The sequence below is a fragment of the Vespula pensylvanica genome, chromosome 3 (genome assembly GCF_014466175.1).
Source record: "Vespula pensylvanica isolate Volc-1 chromosome 3, ASM1446617v1, whole genome shotgun sequence".
Classification (NCBI taxonomy): Eukaryota; Metazoa; Arthropoda; class Insecta; order Hymenoptera; family Vespidae; genus Vespula; species Vespula pensylvanica.
The window spans coordinates 199,158-223,065 of record NC_057687.1 but is presented as its reverse complement, the minus strand read 5'-3'; the positions used below and the strand labels follow the sequence as shown (position 1 = coordinate 223,065).

Below are 23,908 nucleotides of genomic sequence, written 5' to 3'. Positions count from 1 at the left end.
AAGCAAGTCTGATTTTAAGAGAACGTATAAGGCAGAAGAAAGAAAAGAAGAAAAGTGAAAGAAAATTGACAAAATCTTTATTTTATTTTATTATATAAAAATAAATTTGAATAAATTAATGATAGATAATAATTAGAAAAAATTAATGATAATAAATGATAATAATAATAACATAACAGTAATTATTCATTACATTTATGATAATTTCATTGATCAAATGCTGTAAAAAAGTGATTAAAGCAATAATAATTTTCACAATGATCGCATCGAGCGAATATTGTCTCTTTCATACTTCGTCCAATAAGATAGTCTAAACATTCATAACTTGAAATAGAACTATTATTTATTATTATTAATAATTTCTAATTATTATGCATCGTGAATAGATTTTATAGCATATACTTTCGATCTATATAAAAAATCTGTAAGATTTCACCATCAATCGAACAATGTTCCTTTTGAGAATTCAAGCTTATAGATAGCCTGGAAACAAATTACTGATTTAATTTTTATTAAAATAATATATAATATGTAACTATTCAATAATTGTTATTTTTGACAAAATAAACGATCAAGTATCATCGTAGCTTCCCCATATGAGCATCGTGAAACGCGATCCTTGCATTTGAAATTTTGATGCGTACCTTTACGAACGTTGTAAGCATAATGTTGTTGACACATGTGTTTCGGCCAGAAATGTTGTTGTACCGAGAATTATGCGTTGTTCCCGAAAACACGTTTACCACGAATTATAAATCCTCTAATTGAAATTAATCAGAATAAGACCTATTTTTTATGTGTGATGATATGAATATGACTGACTGAATAACAATAGGCGAAGTATAATAATATAACACATACACACACATATCCTTAAGATACAATAATCATACTCGTGAGTCGTAATATATAACATATTAGAATTTTAAGAAATACTATTTCTGTAATGACGTTACTGGCTATGGTTTGATAGAAAGTTTTTTGATTTTGAACGTTTGAGTTATTTTAATAAGTTAACTATCAGGCAAGACAGTTTGACTAATTTGAAAAAAATAATTTGAAAGAAAAAAAAGGAGAGTGTATAGGAGGAGTTTCCGAGTAAAAGCATAGAGAAAAGGAAAAATTACTTAATTACGTAGACGTGTTCCGATAGTTCGTTTTAGTATGTTTAAATAATTGCACGTGTGATGTGTTGTCTAAAGAGTACAAAATATTTGCTAGTGTGTAAAAGGACTGCGAGCGTGTATAAAACAGCAATTTTAAGTATAGGCCCCAGAGAATCGCATGGCTCGCTTATAGTTAGTTTACGACCTGTGGTTATTGCCTGACCTCGTACGTTCTAGAAAAGTGCGAGCTGAACTAGAAACATCCAAGATTCGGACAATGGTGGACAATATATTTTTTATCCTTAGTCTGCATGATTATATATGACCCTTGAGAGAAAGTTTAAGACCACCAAGAGTGCGAACGAGATCGTCGATAGAATGGGTCAGAAAATCCCAGCATCGATTTACACACACGAACAAGCAGACAATCGACTAGTTCACGGAAACAAAATATAAACTATTCAAACGTGTCTGTGAAAATTGATAGTTGGTTTCTTTCAGCGCAAATTTCAAGGGAACGTTATACGAAAATTATTTTTCACGAAAAATGTTCAAAACAGCGTGATGAACAAGATCTCATTTTAAAAACGAAGAGTTAAACAAAAAACCGACTTTCTGGAAATATTGAAAAAGCTTTATTTTTTTAAAAAATAGTATTTTTCCAGAATTAATTAAATTTGAATTCTTAGTTATGCTCGCCAGTGTAAACTATTATAAAACCAAAAGTGATGAATAGCTTTAAGAACATTCTCTTATGTTGAATGACAAATGTGTTTATTGCGTTTTATTCTGCATACAATTGAAATATAGGTAATGAAATGAAATAAATACATCGTCTTAGGGCCTTAGCACTCAAAGGTCCGTTTATCTCACGGATTATCCATTTCACTAAATTATTCAAACAAGCGAATTATGATAAATGATTTTTGCCTTGCAAAGGTATATTATATGTTTCGATACCGAACAGACAAAGAGTTTAGAAGGAAAGATAACAAAAAGGAAGTCATAGTTTTACTAAATTTATTAACGAAGCCAAGTATCATCGTTTATTCTCTCACGGTATTGATATTTCATGCTTTTGATATGTTAATGTATTTAAATTATGTTTAGAATCAACTTTACGGGAGAGTAACAAAGAGATGTTTCGTCATATAAGCAAAATAATAACTACGAATTCCTATTAATCCTTCATTATATCGAACAAAAATATACGAGAGTTTCGATATCCGATATACAGTTTTGCACACCGAAAAATTGTAAAATCTGTCTCCATTATAATTTGCTCTCTGACTATATGCGAGAGAAAGTTTCGATCCCAACATTTTTTAAGCGATAAAAATATGTTAATAATAAGTACAGAGAAAAGAAGCAAACCTATTACAATTTCGCTATTATAATTCGATAATATTCGTTTATATGCTATAACTATGAACCGATTGTAGGACAAAGAAAAAGAGAGAGAGGGAAAAAGGAAAAGAGGGAAAAGGGATACTGGTGGCTTTAATGAAAAGGAAAAGTTCGCAGAAAATAAAAAAAAAAATAAAACAAAAAGTAGAATTAAAAAAAAATTTGGAGGAAGGGTTCATTCACAATTATCTTCGCTAGAAGCCGTATGAACAAAACGGTTTTTATTTCATATACAAGTACAGAATATTACAAAGCATCTGACCTCTTTTATATTTATTGAAACTCACGGTTTTTCATGCTCTTTTTCCTTTTCTCTTCTACCCTTTTTACCGTTTATTTTCTAAGCCATAAAAAATCACATCTTGCTCGGTTTCTTCTCGTACGCAATAGTTTTCCACGTAAATGAAAAGAGAAAGAGAGAGAAAGAAAAATAGAAAAGAATCAGATAAATTCGAAGTTATGTAGTCGTTGATGGAATAAACAATTATTTTCCGTTTAGATTCGCGGAAAATTCAATTTCATCGACAGGATCGATTCGTATCGTTTGCGATTAATCGACTTCTTGATAAAGTGGTAACGTTTCGTGCTATCGATAACCCCTCAAATATTTCTAAAAAATATAAGAAAGGAGAAGAAATCGTTGTTAAATCAAAACGAGACAAATGAAACAAAAGATTCCATTATACTAAGTGAAAAGAAATAAAATGTAGGCGATTATGAAAATAGATACATAAATAGACAAAAGGAAAAAAGAGAGAGAGAGAGAGAGAAACAGAGAAATGGAAGGAATTATACTGGACTAAAAGTAATATGACGAAACAACTACGAAACTTGATAACAAAACGATAGAAACAACAATAGAGGAACGACTGTAACCATCGATAGGAGAAAACTGGAATAGGGTCTGCATTTGTTAAATCGGCTTGTATACAATCGATGGTGGAAAGACTGTACGGGTGGGTGTTGCTGGAGGCAACAAAACCAGGTCAGTATCAGGTCACTGAGCTCTCTCCCTCTCTCCCTCTCTCTCTCTCTCTCTTCTCCTCTCCTCCATGACCCGTTTCCCCATCTCGCTTGTTCTAAACGGCAAATAAATTCGAAGTACTACTTGTTCAGTTTATTAATTATAAATAATATTAATAAATGCATTTTATTACGATATAATAAGTGAAATTTCAACGAGGTCAATGTTGATATAATCGGAGAAAAATTTTCCGGTCGATTACGTATATTTCCACACGTATATACGTGATATTGTATATGAATATAGGTATGTAAATTGATATTATAAATTTGAAATGCGAGGTTTAACATTCATAAAATTTATAAAATTTTATTCACTCAGTAAATCATAATGGGAATTCCAAATAATAAAATTCAAATGGGATTTATTCTACTATCGGAATGTCACCGAAACGAAATGATCAGGGAATGATGGACGTATATTTTTCTTTCATTGATGTTAGAATGATTCAATGGATAATGTTGGATCAAATGACAATTGCTTGGATGGATACCCCTTTCAAATATTTTTCCTTTTTTGATACGTCACATGTTATCGTTACCAACAAATCATTTTTCCACTTACATTCACATTTCTCGTGAAATTCTCGATTCTTTGTCATTCCGTTTTTTCGTATACGTAACACTCACCATGAATCTTGGGTTATCTAACAAATAATGGACGTTAAATATCATTTCTGAATACAAAATTAACAAAAAAGTTTTCTATGAGAAACGAAAATTTTCATACGAATTTTTCGATTATACCTATCAACTTTTTTCCATTTATAGAAAATGTTTGTGAAAATGGCTCGATAAAAATTTTGCTTATATCATATATTCCTTGTAGATCGTCATGAAATAAAATTATAGTCGTCAATAAAAATAAATATTTGATAAGATATCAATTTATACCAACTCGATCCAAATGAGATAATAAAATCGGAATAAAATCGCATGATTTCTATTATTCAGTTACATTACTTTTAAATGCTACTTTATAGATCGTATTCCTATTGCATCGATTTATGGTGTAGTATATGTATATCGAATATAATATGCGCGACAAAATGCGGTATTATTCGGCGTAGTTCGATAATGCAAAATTAAGACTCTCTGAATTATAAAATTAATTAAACGATTATAAATTATAAATTACAAAGATATACAATGTTATATAATTATATAATGATATATAAAGACATACAGTGATATAATGATATAGCTCGATAGAACAAAATCAAAACTCTCCAAATTATAAACTGTTTGATTAAGAGTAATTAATTTTTTTACAAGAAATTTCCGGCATCGGATTCTCATTTAGTCAAGAGTTGAATGAATGAAATGAATAAAAAAAGATCATCCCTACTCTTTTTCTTTTTCTTTCTCTTAGAGTTAATACTCGTGTTCTGCTTCTTTTTACACGATATCTTTTTTGAAAAGAAAATTCAAATATTAATGATACTTAAGTAAGATACAATTTTGAAACGCTTTCGAGCATATCGTGATAAGTATTGACATTCTCTTCTGTCTCTTTCTTTCTCAGTGTCTCTTATTTCTCTTTTTTATCTCTTTTTTGTCTTTAGATATTTTTTTCTTTTTCCCTTATAATTCCACATCGTGCATAATTTTTCTGAATAGCATGATTTACGTTCAAATATATATACACATACGTACACGCTGAAGGAATATTTAGTTCGCGGACGACGTCATAGTAGTCACCTAGTGGAAGTAATGCAAATCACCAACGAGACTAACGAAACCGTGACTAACGTTGATCCGTTGCTCGTAGACCAAAAGATCAAGTTACTTTTGCTAATGAGTAGGAATACGAGGGAGTCCATCACGGTCAATAATCGCAAGATCGTATCATAGCTATGCCTAAAATACCTTGGACTTCTAATTTACGAGAGATTACGTTCCAACGCACATCTGCAGTAAGCCAGTGATGAAGTGGCAAAGGTTGCGTGCTCTTTGGTACGCGTAATGCCGAATGTCAAAGACCTGAACAGAACTGAAGGAGATTTCTATGGGGCATAACCACCTCGATTCTGCTTTACGCGGCACTGATTTCGCCTAGCGCAGTGGGCAACACAAACGAGTTTATACTCTAAGCTGGGTTGGTGTACCATATAAAGTTAGCCAGCGCGTTCCGCACTGTGTCGTATAACGTAGTATAAACGACGACCGTGCCGATAACGTGAGCAACATAACAGTCTAGTTGATCGACGGACTATCGTATTGCATGGAGCGGTGAATGTTAGGAGACATTGACGAAGGGGATGCAAAGATGAACTCATTGACTCATCGCCTTCATCACGAGAACCTAAACAGAACCGAAGGAAATTTCTGTCGAGCGTGACCACCTCAATTTTCCTTTACACGGCTCCGATCTTGGCCAACGTAGCGGGCACAAAGGGGTATATACGATGGGTTGTCTCGGTGTACCGTGTAAGGTTAGCCAGTGCGTTCCGCACTGTGTCGTATAACGCAATATGTGTAGTGCTCGTGCTGACAACGCGAGCAACAGGACGAGTTTAGCTGATCGACAGACTATCGCATTGCATGGCAGCAGAATTGGGACCCATAGACCGAGGGAATGCGAAAATGAACTCGTTCACTCGTCATCTTCGTCACGAGATGGGCCGAACGACGATACAGTGAGATAGGCTATTACCTCGTTCAATTGTTGAACGATTATAATTACTACGGTGCTTATTAATATCACTTTAGACTGTTCTCCAGTGGTCGCGAACACGTTCTTCGGTTGGCCACGTTTTCAGAAGAAACAGTCAACAGATTCAACAGATTGCCAGATTCAACAGTCATCTTCGGAGAACACCGTCACTCGGATAACATCCTTTAGCGAACCTGACCAACCTGGAGGAATCTCAAACTATCAGCTGTGGTTCACCTCCTAGTGTGTCTAAACGCATTTTTAGATTTGTCGATAAAGAAGCACACGCAAACGCATTGATATAAGGGAACATTGATATAAGGTCGTTTCTTTCTTGCTTTCTACACCTGTATATCGTACATTTGGCAATTTTCATAATTGGAAATTATATATTTAAAAACAAATAGCAAAAAGAGAAAGAAAGAAAGAAATTGAAAACTCTATTTCTTTTATTCTATGTACTTTTTCTCTTCCTTTTTTCATTCACATTTTTTTCTAATTCTTTTTCTTCCCGTTATTTTTTTTCTTTTTAATGTAGCTTTAGTTCGTGTTTAGAGAAGGATAAGAGAGATAAGATGATAAGAGAGAAGGAGAAATAATAAGGAGGATATGTTTCAAAATATTTCCCTACGAGAAGCGGAACGTTATAAAAAGAGCAAATGAATGTCGTCGAAGTTCTTCTCTTTGTTACGTTACATTTGCAGGATCTTTATTTCTTTATACGAACTACATAAACGTAAGTTGTCTAGTTTGGTGTAGTCATACAAACGAGGTCATACATATGTGACTCTCCCGGCAACCAAAAATCACGTATATATGTGTGACATTCGCCGTGAAGTTGTTAAGAAAATTCTGAAGTTTGCGAATTGGTTTCTATAACTATTGGTATTTCTAGTTAGCGCTGGTATCTACTGATGATTCTGCTTGTACTATAGTTCGTCAACGAATTCTGTTAAAAAAGAAATATTCGTAGCAATAGAAATGTAATATTAAGCATTAATCAACCACGATACAAAATAATATAATAGAGAATAAAAACTGATGTAAAGTGGATTGACATGAAATTGTATGTATGTGGTATGATATAGATATAAGAAGAAAGATGATAAAAAATATAAATAAAATGTGTGACAATGTGCATACAAGTATGAAATAAAATGTACATATGTACATATGTAGTTAGAAATAAAAAAGGGAGATGTAAATGGGCAAATAAACCAGAGAAACAAAAAAATTATATTACTAAATAGAAAGTCCACCAGCGGACGATGATAAATAAAGTCGTGAAAATTTTAGTGCTATCATGTGACGAAATATCACAAGTGTCTTTCGTAACGCTTTTAAGTAGAAGGAAAATAAAAATGGTACGAGGGTGAACTTTACTTCATCGGTTTATACATTTTCTATTTGCTTTAAAAACCTCTCTTATATTTGTGTGCTCCTTCTATTGCTCCCAGTTTTCTCTTCTTTTCTTCTCGCATATACTGGAATATGTATACGTATGTGTGCTCGTAATGTGCATCGCATGGAAAACAATTCTCGGTAGAAAACAATTTAGAAAATGTCATTTTACCCTTAAACTCGTACGATGCTATGAATATCCTCGTGTAGAAATTTCAACGTTGCCTATTTTAATATCGAGTATTTTCTTGCTTGAAAATATCTTTTCAATTGTCTATTAATCAACGAGAAAGAGAGAAAGTGAAGAGATTGAAAAAGAGTGGATTAAAGTTGTACTACGAGAGATTTCGTATTGTCATAATGTATTAGTTTACCTATTTAGTTACGTATCGAGCATTTTGGTTTAAAAATTTATTTCTATTCAAAGGATACTTTTACTATCGATTTTAATCAATTAATATAATAGGAATGCGTAACAAATACAAAAAATTTCTTTCAAATTTTAACGCAACCCGAATACGAAACTCATATTTACAGATATCAGATCTAATTATATTTTTCTGAAAAAAAATAAAAGAAAGGAAGAATAAAAGTAGGAAGAAAGAGAGAGAGAGAGAGAGAGAGAGAGAGAGAGAGAGAGAGAGAGAGAGAGAGAGAGAGAGAGAGAGAGAGACAAACAAAATACTCCAAAATTTTTATTTGTCACATCCGCGTTTAAGAACACATGATAACAGCGGAAAAAAAATCTCTGTCTCTCTCTCTCTCTCTATATATATATATATTTTTTTTGCACATATTTCAGTATCCTCTTCTTTTCCAGTCCTGACGACCCTTTACATTTTTAATGAGGCTGCGAACTCGAAAAGAAACGACTCTTTTATTCATATTAAACAAAAAAAGAAAAGAAACAATAATAATGTACATCGCACAAGAAAAGCGTAGAAACAAATTTCGAAACATCTGTATCGCCTAGGAGCGAGAACTCCAAGATTTGCGTAGAGGACTCGTTATACTGAAATTAAATCGCTGTGTTCAATTGATACATCCGAGTTTATCTCAAGGAGGATAGTAATCAGTTTATTATAACCGTAGGCAGTACTATTTTTCATGCTACCAACTTTGAAACATCCCTACCAACTACTTTCTCAATGAATAAAATTTTACTTTTATAAAAGCATGATGAAACTACTTTTTCTTGAAGATTTCTTTTTCTGAAGGTCTCTTGGAAAAAGAAGACACCAATGAAGACAATTCGTTTCTACTTTCATCTTTACTTGCTTTTCTCGAAAGTTGATATTTCTTTTCAATGGTGAAATCGTTTTTTCTTAGAATTCCTATAAAATTTAACGAGATTTAAACGATAAAAGTTTTTATCAAATCTCCGAGATCATTCGACGATCCGCCATCGTTCGAAATATATTTCGAACTATATATATTTTTAAATCTTCACAAATTTTTACTAAAATATCATACTCAATTTGGCGCAATAACGATATATCTACATATACTTTCAAAGAATTGTGTGGAAACGAGCACGGTTCGTTACATCCTTGATTTCCCACGTGTCCCCGTATTGACCACGTTTTCGCGCTATTTGCTTCATTTCCCTCTCCCTCCCATATCTTTTTTTCTCTTTTATTCGAGAAACGCCAGTATATTTACCGCAAGAATGCACATGAAAAAAAAGACGTACGATATAATATATCCTAAACAGGGAAATATAATATATATCTTCCTATACTCGATTAATCGATTATTTCCATTCTAAAACCTTTTCTTTACGCTCTTCTTCCTTTCTTTTAGCGATGTTTTTATATGTTTTAAGATCACTCTTTCAGAATATATATTCGCTTTATATTCGAGATTTTTATTCAGAAAAGTCATAGTTACGTTTTCTCTCATTCTTTCTCTTTCTCTTTCTTATCTTTTCAACGGGAGTAAATAATTACGCAACCAAGTTACATTTTTAAAAAATGAACGAGCGTTCTTAGAAAATTCAGCGACCCTCTTGAGAGAAACGCTCGGTGACCCGATGGATAATTGAATTCGAACCTTTTCGAATTTTTTACGGTTTTCAAGACACGAAAGAGTATAACGTAACTGGAAGAAAGATCCGTCTCACTAATGATTTGCCTTAAGCTTAAATCTTAGTCATCGATATACGTAAATCGATTTACTTATTTAGAAAGGAAAGGAAATTAAAAAGGAAAGAAAATTATTCGGCACTTCTACGTTTTATTTCGCGTCGTTCACAAAAAGAGAAATTTGTTTTATAAACCGACTGGTTTAACCGAAAGCCTTCGAGGCTAGTCGTGTTATAAATAGGGAGGTTGCGGTTTTTTTCATTATCTTCTTTAAAATCAAAAGAAGAAAAAAAGAGAAGCAGGCGAATGACGAGAGAGAGAGAGAGAGAGAGAGAGAAGGTGAGGAGTGCGGTTGAAAGGTGTATTATTTTCACATTGAGATGCCTTAATTAAAATTTCTTCGCGTTGCGGAACGTCGTACCGCGCAGAAAGATCTTCCTGTCGACGCCAAAAAATAGTCCTGCGAATTTGCATTCTTCTTCGTAAAATTTCGTTGGAAATTTTAGTTAAATAGAGTTCTCCCTCTATTTCTTCTTCTCTTTCTCTCTTTCTTGTCTTTCTCACAATATTTCTACGACTGACCTCTCCACGTTACGAATGTCTACCGAAGGTTAATCAGAAGTGTTGATTAAAGAAGCCATTTAATTAAAAATCTAAAAAGAATCTAAACGATGCCTGGTATTACTTAGACGAGTTTACGAAATTGGGTCATGGTGACCTTCTAAAAAAGATTTCTTTTCTCTTTATCTTTCCCTTATTGATCTTTCTTCGTTATCTTCTTTCATCGGTTTCTATGCTTTTATATCGTTTTCCTTCTAAACGTACATTTAAAAGTTATAATAAATTGTGCTTTCTTTTCATTTCACGTTTCTTTTTTCATTGGTGAAGAAATTTCGATAAAAACCGAGGTATTTAATCTTTCCGTTTGTTCTTCGGATGCAAACGCGGCTTTTTAATTGGAATAAAATTGTTTTCGATTAAACGAGCTTTTTATCGAACTTCTTTGATAAGATTAAATTCAAGCGAGTAACTGAAGATCAATCACGTTCAAAATAATTTAAATAATAAAGGTATTTCAAAACGAAATTTTGAAAATGTAAATATAGATAACATTTCCAAAGATAAAACGAATAATTCGATTCACATTTTCGAAAGAGTAAAATCCATTTGATGTTTTTGTGTTTCGGAAAGCCACTCGCGTTACGACCACGTACATCGACAAATTGTATATTTATCATAAATTTTACGGTAACGATAACGGACATTTAACCTCGATGTATATGTATGTAACACATAAATCATTCCACGTAGCACATCGTACACGGATCTATTACGGTAGTACGTGCACTTTTTATCGAAGGTCGTACGTTAAAGAAAACAATCTAGGAACGATTCTTGATTATTGCAATAAAAGAAGAAAATATAGCTGCGAGGTCTTTGCTTCCGAATCGAAGGTACGTTCAAAGGAAACTGCATGTCAATTTCCACGCTCAAGCCTTACATTATCGACTTTTTTCGCCCATATTTCCATGCATAACTAATGAACTTTCAAACGATTTCACTAAGAGAGTCTTGAAATAAAATTTAGTACCACCCAAAAAGAGGTCAACATATCCATGAATCTTAAAGATCCCTCGCTTAAATAACTCGTCTCTCTCTCTCTCTCTCTCTTTTTCTTTCTCTTCCGTTTTTCTTCTGACTTTAAATATTTTCAAATATACTAGAAAAAATTCTTAATAGGTAAATTTTTTTATATAACGTCAAGTCAACGACAACGTTTTCCGATAAATGCCTCGTAAAATAATATTCTAAAATGTCTACAGGCTAGTTCAAAATAACTAGTAGTAACTTCGCAGCTTGTAACTTGATGAATTTCCAACGAATTTTAAGTTTTTTTTTTTTTTTATTAATTAATAACACGAATAGAAAACTTATATATTACATCTACTCAAAATGACTACCTTTACATTTAATATAAGGATCATAAAACGCTTTGTAAAGTTTCCAATAATATTCGTACGTTCTTCTACGATTATTTAACGTTGTCTTTTTAAATTATGCCATTGTATAATGTATTTGAAATAAGATATTTTTTGCTCTAGACGTGATCGCACGAAAAAATCTATAGCATTGAGGTCAAGTATTTTGACGTTTATACTCGACGTAAAGGTGATCATTTTTAATATCTTGTAAAATATAGTTTTTTATTTGTATTATTAATTTATAAAAAAAGAAATAATTAAAAAAGAAATAATTACAATTCGTTGATAATTCGTGAAGTCTACCAGTTATTTTGAACCAGACTGTATACATTTTACTAATTAGTTTATTATTTCTGTCCAAACCACTGTATATATATATATATATATATATATATATATATATATAATTTTTTTTTGGATCTATATTCACGACCTGTAGTAGATATGTATATTCGGAGCTTTAACAATATGTATACTCGAATTTCCAACTCATATAAATTTCTTTTTTTTATTCTAGCAGGTTTTTAACTAATTTCTTAAATTGTAGTCGATGATTATTAATCGTTTAACAATTTAACGTTTAATTTGCTTGACGTGCTATCTATATGAAAATTCATAAAAATCTCGATATTTACATTTTATTCTGATTATAAATATTTTACATTGAAGATCAATATAGGGATGCTAATTAATATAAAAAAATATCTACAGATTTTTAAAAATTGTCTAGTTTCGTGAAATACATGTCAGTTTCTGTATACGACTTCAATCTAATAAAATGTTCGCGAACGTGTTAAACAGGGCGATCGTGCTCACATTTCGCGTTCAAAAAGCACCAGGTCACGTTACGCAATTGACTTTGCGCTCGGGTTCATCATATATTGAAACAAGCTTTTTGACATGACTGAATTAAATTTTTCGAGGTGAATAGAAACAAGCGCATCGCTAGTCACATTTCCACAAAAGTTTTTTCAAAGACTCCTAGCACTCAAACGATTAATGAGAAAAAAAAGAATCGACATTTAAATAATGAAGTATCTTTAGCTACTTGGAGAAAAAGTTTCAAAGACGTTAATAAGTCGTCGAAAAAGTTTCGTTGAAACATAAAAGTTCTCGTCTCGTGTATTTAAAGATTCAGAGAAATTCCGAAAGTCCGTGTTTGAAGCATTCGCATTAAGAAGCGAGCTTGCAACGAGCATGCAAGTTCCGTGCGATTCTACAAAAACAAAAACAACAGCTAGACTGCATAGACTGCGCCAAGCTGACGTCATACGGAGTTTTTCTGCATCTATCTGGAAAATGAATGAAGGTTTACGCGAAGTCGTGATGCTGTAGACAAGAAACGAGAATGGAAAGAAAAATAAAAAGAGCAAAGAAACAGGAAGGGATAAAGAGGGAGAAAAGGAGGAGGAGGAGGAGGAGGAGGAGGAGGAGGAGGAGAGGGAAGAAGGGAGAGAAATTGAGAAAAACCGTGCATGATGAAGAAGGGTGAGGAGAAAGGGACAGAACTCATGGCTGACCTCAAACGTAAAACGTACGTACGTGTGTGTATGTGTGTGTAGACCCGTAGCCAGCCATCTTCAATCAACCACCTCGTCAGCGTTCTATACCTTCTAATTTCATCTGCTATTCGCGTCAAGTATTTTGCTAGATTTTTCATGTCACGATACGTCCGTACATCGTAAAAAGTAAAAATGTAACAAGCGAGAAAGAAAAGGAAACAAGGAAATATACACGAGCAAATTAATACTAATAGATATAATTATTCTTCCTATCTCTTTAATAGAAACGTATTTATTTGAACCGAGCAAAGTTATAAATTTTGGTAGGTAATATTTAATAGAAAAAATATTTCGATACGTTTTATCTTTTATATATATTATAGGTATATTCTTATATTTAAAGAAATAAAATATTTAATAAAAAGACAAACAATCAAACAGTAAAAACAATAAAACAGTAAATCAAAATAAATAAGTAAAATCATATGACTTATCGATAAGAACATTTTATATTCCGCTTTGCTTTTTCCATGTTTTATTAACGATGAATATTAAAGAACGAACGGAATAATACGAAAAATGATGCCGAAACATTTTTCCGATTTTCTCCCGTTGCACATATTCCAAATTTCAAAAATCTAAAATCGATACGAAAGCCTTTAAAATAAATACAAAGGCCTTTCTCAATTTAAACAAAAATTGGTTTAAAAATTAAGACTCGGGAGATCGATTAAATAGAAATCAAAAGTCATAATTACGAAAAACAAAATATAATTATATTAATTTATCTTATGATATATTGCGTATGTAATTGTATATGTATAAATGAACATAAATGCATATATAAATTATGGTTAATTTCAGAAATATGTTCCATTTCGCAAAATTAAAATTGATGTACTTTGAACAAAGTTATAAACGTTTGAAGCGAACTTTCTTTCCTTTTCACGCAAGTTCGTTTAAACGAATATTACTTTTACACTGAATTATAAACTCAAATAGAAACAATTGGCCTTTTTCTCTTCTACCATTCAATGCTCCAACTATCAATGTACCCAACCCACCAGTCCAAAACTCGAAATTTAAAACTTCATTTTTGAGGTTTTGGCTAGAGTTATTACTACCCAACCCGTCGGATAGTCAGCTACTCGAAAAGATACTCGGATAAATGAAAAATATCCAGGTATATTTTACTCGAATACTCTACCATGTTACCCGAATATTTACAATAAAGAAAAGAAATATTAAAAAATTTTTTGGATCTTTCGGAATCAGGATATCAGTCTTTGTCCTAAAACTATTATAGAGAATTGCTATTTTTATGTAATAAAAAACAAAATAGCATAAAAAATAAAACTGTCTATGACGTCTGATATAATTATTTCCAATTTGAGATAATATGATTTGTATACATATTTCTACAACTGCACATTTTATAATCACATTAATAAGGATAAGCCTCTTATATTTTTTATTTTTTAGTAGCATACAAGTCGATGTTATAATCGTGTAAACTACGAAATACGAAATATAAAGAATTTTTCTCGCAGTAATGTAACATAAAAAATTCATATATATATGAGATTTTTTAAATGCGACCAACGTGCGATCTATTCAATGTCAATTTATGTACAGTTCCTTATTATTACTTTTTTATATTTTATTATTACAATTAAAAAAAATCTAATCACTTTCTGATTTCGGGAAAATTTCAGTGTCTTTATCAGTAATGTGATTTTCTAAATACTGACGTTGCTTTTGATATAGTACGTAGATATATATATATATATATATATATATATATATATATATATATATATATATATGGGAAAAATCTTCTATTGTCTTTTCTAGAATTTTTCCTTTTCTAGAATTTAATTCCACGTATTTTTTAAAATCTTTATTCCTGAATTCTGTTGTTTGACAATATTCATATGAATATAGTGGCTTTTTTAATATCAGCTCCATAAATTAATTAAATGCTCCATGAATTAATTGAATGCTAGATGGCATATATTACTACGAATATAAGATAGCAAATTTTTTAGTCGTTCTCGGATATTTTTCGAATGCATCCGTATTAATTGTGTATCCACAAAACAATATTCGAAGAACAGCTGAAAAATAATTGTATTGTATGTATCTCTTCTTAATAATTGAAAAATAAAAAAGTGCAATATATCAGCTGTTTTCAGACTTTTGTAATTAATTTTTCATGAAAAAGAAATTAAGATAGATTAAAAAAGAGTAGAAATCAAAATTATAACAAATTCATATAATCTCTAAAATGCGAGATCTTTATGTTTCGACGATATTATTAGAATCTAATAAAAATGAAATTACCATTACTGAGGACTTATAGAAAAAATTTAAAAACAAAATACGTTCAAATGTTATTTATTTTTCCAAATTCGTGGTGCTTATAAGAAAACCCTTGTACAAAGATATTATTTTATTATAGGCAGACAGTGACCGTCTATCAGAGAAGCAGACGAAATCGAAATTTACCGATTATAAGTACATTTAATTTTTTAATTATTTGTCGTTAGAATTATTTGACCCACTTTACTGGTCCTGGAGAAATCAACTTCATCGTGCACTACATCTCGCAAGGAGAAACCTCGACATATGTATAAATCTAAGATTCTATACGTGTGAGTAAAGTTGAAAGCATGTTAAAAGTTGCAAGTTAGATGTCCATAGTTGGACGCTCCTTCAAAATATCGATTTTAAATTTTAAAATATCTAGGTCGTCGAATCGTGTCGAATTTTTCGTTTTACATTATTAACATCTATGAGAGGATCAGAAAAGTCTTACGTTATTTTCTTCTGAAGAATTTTTTTTTTTTTTAGGCATCATGTAAGCAAGTATCGAAGAATTTAATATATCTATGTAAATGTACTTCAACACAGTCGCGACGTAGTAACAAGCGTCGAATTATCACAGAGACCTGTAATCGATCTCATTCGTAGGGTTTTTTATTTTTTCCTTTCTGCAAGTTTGGAGTAATTCCATCTCTGTTATTTCGAAATATTTTTGTGATCAATTTATATATACAACAACATTCTATTTATTTTTAACCGTATTTTTATATTTTATAAAAGGTCATTGACCCAAGACTATTATTTGCATTAATTAAAAAAAGTAAAATCTTTTTAAAGTAATCATCAACGAAAAATATTTGTTCGTGTGCATTCAATCTAAAGTTTGTATTCTTTCGTATTGATTTTTAAGTTACAAGTTTTTATGCACGATCGTTGAAAGCGTCAAATGTAATCAGCATCGCTAAAAACGCTTGTTACTTGACTGAATGTTCAAAGTGGTCGTCCCAATTTGACGACAATCTATATAATAATATTTAAAGTGCAAGGAATATTTACAAAATGAACATATATTTACAATAACAACATATTGCTCGTTTTCAATACAAATATTTATTTTCTTGTAAACAGGAAAGCAAACTTGATTCGCATTTTTAAATATTTCTTTTTTAAAAAGACTTATTCTTTTTTTTTAAAGTGATAACATTTATTGAAATACGAACGTTGACCGCTAATTACATTTAAGAGTTCATAGTTAAACATATCAATGCATAAAAGGAAATCGCAATCGTTTTCTACAAAGAAAAGAACTTTGTTGTTTTCATCGTTGATAAATTCGCAATAAATATTTCTACTGCTGACAATATCCAATAGAAAAATTCATCGAATAAGTATGGCGATTGTTTTCCTCTAACGAAGAAACCACTTAAGGATAATGTATTTAAGAAGAATTCATTTTCTCCAAATGGGTCTCCGGAAAAATATTAAGCATCGAATAGCAAAACAGTCACAACTCTCTAATCAATTATGATATTGAAAGAAGTAACGAGAAAACATGCAAACGAACAACAACAAATGGATTTAATTTTATTAGTATTAAATAATATACATTTTCCATCTGTATATCCGAATAAAAATATTAAATAATATTAATAAAGAGGACTTTGATTTTTAAATGAGAAAGCTTGCGAACATGTTATGAAATATAAAGATATGATTAAATATAAAATAAAATATTACTTTGATTTTGAATATGTATAAAGGAAATATTATGAATAAACAGAGAATAAATAATTAGTTAAAACTTCGAAGGAGAGAAAAGAAAAAACGAGTAGAATCGATGTGAATCTCTTTGTACTATAAACGTAGCGTTTGCCGTTGTATTGACGGTATGATTAAAATATGAATCAAGTTTTCTGATTATGCGTAACGTAAAACGTAAATATTAACTTCTCAACTACATACATCGATCGTAAAAAACTTGTTCGTTTCACTCGTCGATGTCGATGTCGATATTTTAAAAACAAGGAATTCTGCTTCGATTCGACATTTAAATTTTAAAATTCAAATCGATTTTTTGAAAGAAAATATGAACAGGAAATATTTAAGGATATCTTTTTACTCACCAAACCCCTTCAGAATATTTTCAAGTTTACTTGAATATCTCAAACCTATATGTCATGGCCTCTTCTTATCAGCGAGATACTCTCTCACGTACGTTCCCTCTCATCTCGTCGGCCGTCCTCAAATCTTGGCATTCACGATAAAAATCGAGTGTCTCGGAGTACAATTTTGCTAGAAGCTCTTCTCTTGACTAGCACTGTACAAGAAAAAAAGAATAAGAGAAGAGAGAAAAGAAAGAGGAAGGGATTCTTGGTGAATGAAGCGCGCGGAATAAATTTTCTTCGTGCTCCAACACGGCCATACTGGTATTGGATTTCGTTCTTTTTTCTTTCGCCCATCATTTCAGAAGACCGTTTTACGACTGGTTACAAAACTTTGAAAAGTACTCCGGTAAATCGTGAAATAGTGAAGAGCGAACATAGAATCGAACCATCTTTCTTTTTTTATACTCTCTCTCCCACTCTGTCCTCCGCCTCGTCCTTTCCCACATCCCATATCTATCACAATTCAAAAGATCTTCGATGTAATTTTTAAGACACAGATACGTTTTGATTCGTTCGTGATCTGCTGATATACTTGTTTACTTCGATTTTCGTGAATCTTTATCACGAATACCAAAGTGCGGTTGCAAGTTCATATGCTTATATCCATATTTCATGTGGTCCTAATATATAATCCTAATGATATAAGCAGATAGGGAAAGAAATTAAAGATTCCTACGTTGCACGGATTACTGGGACTTAAAGCATTAGAGAAGCGCGATAGACTATCGGTTTTTCGAACGTCGATATATTATCCAGCGAAGCGAGTCTCATACTTCGTTAAAACATGCGCTCCGGAATAATTCTCCCCCACTTATCCTCCCCCAAAAAATTCCATCTTATCTCCCAACGCGAAATTCATATTCCTTCGATATTGCATCATCGAAAGAAAAATAGCAGATTCATTCGCGTGTTATGAGAGAACGAATCAGGCCGAAAGAAGAATGTTGAAAAGCAATGCAATATAAATTACCGCGTTAAACAACATTTCATTATTCTACACTTGATAGATTAAAATATAAAGTATTTATTTAATATATATATATTATAAAATATACAGTATATGTTTAATACATAGAATATAGATATATTATAATATATTTCTTTTTCGTTTGGGTTATCTTTTATTCAACGACGAAAATTTATCCAATATTCGAACGATATATCGGAAGTATATCGAATGAAAACTTATTTTTATTATCTTAGATTCTCGAATATAATAACGTTCGTTAGACGAATTATATATTTCGTTTTCTATTAATTTCTTTTGGTGTCTTTATTTATTATTTTTTTTTTTTTTTTTTGTAAAAGAAGAGCGAACTTTATAACTATTTGATATCTTAGGGAGAGAAAGAGAAAGGAAGAGGGAGAGAAAGAGAGAGAGAGAGAGAGAGAGAGAGAGAGAGAGAGAGAGAGAGAGAGAGAGAGAGAGAGAGAGAGAGAGAGAATTGAAGAGATACTCTCAAGAAGAACATTTTACGTAGTCGACCATCGAAACGAACGATTAGAAGCCGCGTTCAAAAAGAAAAATCCTTATTGAAAAGTCCTTTTCAATAGGAACGCATTCGCCTATCCTTCTTCACCCTTCTCTATCTCTTTTACTCTTCCTTTATATCCCTTCAATCAGTCAGATATTTCTATTCTTTTTTTTTTATGTTCGTTGACGAGTCAGAATCAACCTTACTAATTGCGATATCGTGTTTTTTTTTTTTTTTATACTCTCGTGACTATCTCAGCGTAAACGAACTTGGTCGACTGTCCTTGTTTTCTCATCGTCGCTTCTCAAGCAGGATCGAGAAGTTCTCGACTGATAGTCTTTGATCAATCCTCTCTTTTCCTTCCTTTTTCTTTTTCTTTTCTTTTCTTTTCTTTTCTTTTCTTCTCTTTTTTGTACTTTCTCTTCCTCTTCTTAGATGCACGTTCCTTTTTGGGTTGAGAAATTCTTACCATTATTTCGATTCTTCGTTTTACGCTCGAGAGAATACTTAAAAGTATTTTTATCCCAGCTTGTTTTACCATTACATTTTCGATCCGTTAATGGAAATCGGGAACTTTCGATATATTTTCAATCATTATTCGTTATGCTATTTGTAAAGTATTCTAGTATACTTGATTTTATATTCTCGCTGCGATCATCCTATATTTATTTGTTTTCCACATTTGAATAATATTTAATTCGTTCGAATATATTTTTATCGAGTACGGTAATTTACGGTACGATTCGATAATATAATAGGCTTTTAGAATAGAAATACAATATATAAATCGATAATGTACAATTCCAAATAGGAAATAATAAAAGATTCATTCACTTTCGAAGCCATCATTAATTCTAAATAATATACATGACATATTGTCTAGCACCTGTAATATTTTATCGCATTTAACAATTGAAATTTGCTTCAGATATTAAAGTAATTTGAGATTTACTTCATAGAAAATAAATTGTGTAACGTCATTTTGTAATATAACGATTAATGATATAAATTTATTCTAACATTTATAATTCGTAGACTAACTGACTGACGTGATTGTCAAAATAATGAAGAAGAACAATAAAAACGAAGAAGGAAGAAAGCTCAAGACTCATTTTTCCAAACTTCGGAAGTCCATTAACGAGATTAGTTCCCAAGGAATGGAAGCGTACGAACAATGGCATCGTTGGTTACAGTTGACTGCAGTAAATGCAAGAAGACGAAGAAGAAGAAGAAGAACAAGAAAGAAAAGAACTCGGGAGATATGCCGCAGAAAATAAGGAAGAGATAAAAGAGGAAAAGAAGTTACAGAAAAGGGTCTAGATCTTAATGACGTTAAAATCTGCATTACGAGAGGCGTATAAGAATCGTCTGATATCGATCCTTGGTATTCGGATAACGTGCGAAAAAAGCAAAAATAGGAAGGAGAAAGAAAAAGAGATAGAAATAGAAAAACGAATATAGTATATTGAAAAAGAAATTATTTCGCGCTATCGAAATATCCGTAAAATCTTTCCATAGGAACAAGTCGGACGATCAGGTAGGTCGTACGAATCGACACTTATTACGAGTAAAACTTCAACCTTCGTCGTTTACGCTTACCACCTACGACGACACATTCGATTGGAAATAGAACGAACCGATGAACCATGATTCATTGTCAATGGAAAATCCTGAACTTTGTTGCATATTTGTCGTTCGTTTTATCATCGATTACATTACCGAAACAATCGTAAAATTAATTAACGTAAAAGAGACGTCCGGGTCGAACTTCCTTTGAGCGAACTTTGATTATGAGATCGTCGTTGATCTTTACGATAGTTGAAAGTCTTCGCGATTAGCGTGCTTTAGATAAGATTTACGGACTGATATTCGTAGGCGAGATTGAGACGAGAAGAAAAACGTGTCTTTTCGAAGTTTTTCTAACTCTCCAAGAGCCTTGGAACGTGTCGTTACGAACTCTTCCCTCTTTTTGACACTTTCCACTTTTAACACTTCAAATGTTTCGTATACTAGCTACATCTTAGACTCTTTATACTTTTTAATACTTAACTCTTCATACCTTATATTTTTTATACGTTTTAAAACGAATAAGTATTTTCGTCGTCCGTTTTCGTATCTAAAAAATTAATGACACGTACAAAAGGAACGCACAGTTATAATAGATACCTTTATTACGGTCGTGCATTCTTAAAACGCGTTTAAATCGTCAATAATGAATCGACGAAACGTTTCACAATTATTTCGTCTTTCGAACTATCTTGTGCGCTTCATAAACAAGAACACGCGGTCACGCGGAGAAAATGCGTACGTATAAAAAATCTATAAAAAGGAAAACAACGACATAAGAACGAACGAATAAAAACTGATCCAACGAGGTATCGAGCAGAAGCAAAATTTCAAAGCGAATGGACACGCTTGAAATAATTCGCAATACGAAAGCATATTACAAGCGTACGATGATCGAGATTCTTACCTTGAGGCGAATGTCCGCGAAAGAGGACATCGAGCGCGTACCAACACCCTCCGTTCTCCCTCTTCGTCTCTCGAAACTTTACCGGATAGGCACACCTGGACGGTGACACAGCCCGCTTACGATCGTATTCTCTACTTAATGGAATTATTTAATACAGAGATAGATAATCGTTAGATCTTCAAGTCACATAGATCGTCGGAGCTTGTAGCGGCACGTGAACACCACGGCCGAGTGGCGCGACTGAACTCCGCTGAACCGAGTTGGAGCTTAACTTAGCGGAGAGAGGGAGGCAGCGACCGAGGAAGGGTGAACGAGATCGGAAACGACGTGGGGGTGAGGGGAGGGGAGGTGGACAGAGAGAGAATTGTAACGAGCGTTGGGGGTTGAAGGAGGATGGGAGAAGCTTCGCTACCTGTCTCTTTCTCTCGTGCAGTTCATTTTTTTGTTTGCTCTCTTATTTTCTCTTTCTGTCTTCGTCATTTCCATTCTGTTCTCTCTTTCTCTCTCTCTCTCTTTCTCTTTATTAGACTCGGTTCTTTCACTCTCTCACGTACATACACATACACACGCACACAACATCGATTTGTCGACTGTGGCGCAAGCGTCGCGATCCGCCGTATGCGCGTTCTCGAGTTTTCGCTCTTCGCGCGCGTACCGAGAACCAAGATCCCACCAATCCGGAAGTTCTCACGCGCGCTTTTTCCGTTTCTTGCCTCCCCCGCGTCTATCGAGAAATTTCTCTCTCTCTCTCTCTCTCTCTCTCTCTCTCTCTCTCTTCTTTTTCTCTTTATTTTTCTCTTTCTCTCTTTTTCTGTCTATCTCTCTTTCTGTGCAACGTGGATCATTGAAACGTGAATTACGTAATGATTTCGGTATAAACAATGCAATGGAATACATAGAACAATTTCAATAAAATGTAGACGGTTAACGATTCCGTCTGGGTTGCGTTTTTCTCTTCTCTCTCTCTCTCTCTCTTTTTTCTTTTTTATTGACAACGAATATTTTCCCAACCTTCCTATTCTTTTTTTTCTTTTCCTTGTAGACCGTTCTTTAGAAATCTGTAAATGTGTTGCAGTTTAAATATCTTGAAGGTTTTATACTTCGAAAAGAAAGATAGAAAGGTAGGCAGTGAAAAAACTCCTCTCTCTCTCTCTCTCTCTCTCTTTCGAAATTCACTTCTAATTAATAAAAAAAAAAGAACTTTGGAAACTAATCCAACCAAGATATTACGTAGGTCATACGAATAAAAACCTTATAAAAAAAAGTGTCACAAAAATGTATTTGTATAGAGGGAATGAAAATTATTTAACCGTTTGATATCACTATCCTAGAGTTTATAAATGAAGATACATGTTATTCGACGTTGAAATATAATGTAATTATTTTTTGATTAATATTCTAAATGATAGGAGCGAATTTAAGGAGGACGTGCGGAAAGAACAATTCGAAATTTAAAACGACATGTTCGTTGTTTTCTGCACGTTTTTAATAACAGAAACCATTTGAAAAATACGAGAATTATTCGTAGAAATAAAAATCAGCAGGTGTCGTATAACGGTGCCAAATAACTCACCAACCTCAATTTTGCGGAGAATCGAATTAACCATTTTTCGAGATCTCTCCAATGCGAATGCTTTCGAATTGGATGGTATTAGATTCGATGATAGTCGAAAGAGAATACTTTTAAATCGGAGAAGAGGAGCACGTTTCAAAAGCTCGCCGAGGTACTTACAAATCTAAAGTTAAACGAATAGTACAATTCGATACGCTTATTAATAAATGTATTTATCAAGAGGATTGACTTTCTTCTAAAGTAAATTACCAATAAAAGATTCTTCATTACTTTGATGGAGTTCAATAGATTGTTTTTTTCGAAGAATAAAATTAAATTATACCAACAGACAACTTTGTAGCGATCTGCAAGTTGCTTTTACAGATCGATTGCAAAAGCTCGATTGCGAAAGCGTTTTACAGTCGCTGCTATCTAATAGTCTTGCACAACGACATTCAATGGAGACACGTATCTGGTTTTATTGCGATTGATTTACATTTCATAATGTAAAATTATTTTCATAATAAAAATTATTTCGTATGACTTTGTACGAAAATTCATCGGACCAACGTGTTGTTTGTAATTTGTTAAAAAACATAAATAATGTTTCACAATGCTCCAGCAGTACTATAAAAAGAATTATTATTTCTAATAAATCCATAATTAAATATATAAATTTATTGGGCGCGAAGACAGAACGTATCCCATCGCTAATGAATGTTTATCTACTCCTACACGTACGTAATTCATTTTCCGT

General features: G+C 32.4%; 1 protein-coding gene across 1 annotated transcript in view; it reads right to left on the bottom strand.

Annotated features, from left to right (window-relative positions):
* LOC122627726 overlaps positions 1–21,854 on the bottom strand; it is a 70,475-nt gene extending 48,621 nt beyond the window's left edge. Inside the window, exon 1 of the mRNA XM_043809115.1 lies at positions 21,600–21,854. The gene's annotated coding sequence lies outside the window, so the exon portion shown is untranslated. The remainder of the gene's footprint in view (positions 1–21,599) is intronic.
* Positions 21,855–23,908: the final 2,054 nt, after the last annotated feature.